Below are 2,184 nucleotides of genomic sequence, written 5' to 3' on the forward strand. Positions count from 1 at the left end.
CTTTGTAAAGATTAAATTAGTTGTATATGGAAGGATCTGGCACATAATATATTTAACCCTGAATTGCAGGTAAAGCAAAAACACGTGTGTGGGCTGAGTTGTGAGAGGTAACTTTGGAAAAGAAAGCTGCATATGTTGAGGGTGATTATGTCTGGGAGCTAGAGTTTCTTGAGTAATGTTTACCTCTCTCTTTATCCTGTTCTGTATTGCTTGAAGTGTTTATAATGAACACATGTTATTTACATAATGGTTAAAAAGTTCTTTGTGAAAAGAAAAGCTGTTTGTGTTCCAGTTACCTTAAAAAATTTGAACCTAGAGAAAAGTGGGGAAAATGTTCAAAGAACTTCCAGAGACCCTTCGCCCAGATTTACTTATTTTATTTATTTATTTTTTACCTTTTGGCTGCGTTGGGTCTTAGTTGCGGTTTGCGGGATCTTCATTGCGGCATGTGGGATCTTTTGTTGCAGCGTGTGGGCTCTACCTTGTGGCGCAGGGGCTTCTCTCTAGTTGTGGCGTGTGGGTTTTCTCTCCCTACTTGTGGCGCGCGGGCTCCAGAGTGCGTGGACTCTAGTTTGTGGCACGTGGGCTCTCTAGTTGAGGTGCGCAGGCTCTGTAGGTGTGGCACACAGGCTTAGTTGCCCCATGGCATCTGTGACCTTAGATCCCCGACCAGGGATCGAACCCGCGTCCCCTGCATTGGAAGGAGGATTCTTTACCACTGGACCACCAGGGAAGTCCCCAGATTTACTTATTGTTAACATTTTGACACATTTGCAGTCTCTTGCCATATATGTATGTGTGTATATATATGTATATACACATTTTTTTGGAGCCATTTGAGAGTAGGCTGCAGACATCATGCCCCTAATTATTTCAGCGTATATTTCCCAAGAACAAGAGCAGTCTCTTACATAACCCAGTACAATATAAAAACAAAAAAACAGGGACTTCCCCAGTGGCGCAGTGATCAGGAATCCGCCTGCCGATTCAGGGTACACGGGTTCAAGCCCTGGTCCGGGAAGATCCCACATGCCGTGGGGCAACTAAGCCCGTGTGCCACAACTACTGAGCCCACGTGCTGCAACTACTGAAGCCTGTGCGCCTAGAGCCCGTGCTCCACAACAAGAGAAGCCACCGCAATGAGAAGCCCGCACACCACAAAGAAGAGTAGCCCCCGCTCGCCACAACTAGAGAAAGCCTGCGTGCAGCAACGAAGACCCAACACAGCCAAAAAAAAAACCAACAAGTCTAACGTGGATACAATGCTATGATCTAACATACAAATTATGCTGTCTCAATATTGCTATAGTAATTCCCCCCATCCCCACCCCCAAGATCCTAGCCAGGACCACGTATTGCATTTAATCATCGTGTCTTTTTAGTCTCCTTTAATCTGCCACAGCTCCTCAGCTTTTCTTTGTCTTTCATGACACAAACATTTTTGGAAGAGCACAGACACGTTATTCTGTAGCATGTCCCTCAGTTGGGTATGTCTGATGTTTCCTCACGATTAATTTTATGCGTTGCTGAATGGATGGTGATGCTGTGTCCTTCTCAGTACATCACTGCGGGAGGTGTGCGATGGATGTCAGTTTGTCCCGTTATTGACGTTAAGTGGACCACTTAGTTAAGGTGGTGTGGCAGTTTCTGTACTATAGAGTTACTATTTCCCCCCTTCCCCCCCTTTTTAATTATCAAGTAATTTGGGGGCTATTTATGTGAAATCCTCGAACGTCCTTCCAATTTCATGGGACGAAATAGGCAAGGCTTTCCCTTTAGGAAATGGACACCTAGTTCTTGCCGAATAGATGCAGCAGCGAGCCTTCCGCTGTACCACCCTTTGTCAATAAAGTTACGTGAACGTGAACCTTTCCGGAAGAGCTGAGGCGGTCGGGACGCAAGGCATTTAGGGAACTGTAGTCGCCCTAGGAGCTCGAGGCTAAACACCGCCCAGTGACCTCCCAGAGAAAGAACCAGAAGCCGAAAAGGGAGGGCAAAGAGGGACGAGCGGAGGCGCTCTAGGATGCAGTGCATCACGGGAGTGGTAGTTCAAGCTCGCTGTCCTTCGGCGTCCTGCCGCGCCCCGCGCCGGAGAACTGGACTGTTATACCCGATAGGCCACGCGCGCGGGGGAAAGGGAAGCCGGCCTTGGCCTCCAACAAATCAAATCGAAGGAAAGAAACT

Source organism: Mesoplodon densirostris, chromosome 11 (genome assembly GCF_025265405.1).
Source record: "Mesoplodon densirostris isolate mMesDen1 chromosome 11, mMesDen1 primary haplotype, whole genome shotgun sequence".
Lineage (NCBI taxonomy): Eukaryota > Metazoa > Chordata > Mammalia > Artiodactyla > Ziphiidae > Mesoplodon > Mesoplodon densirostris.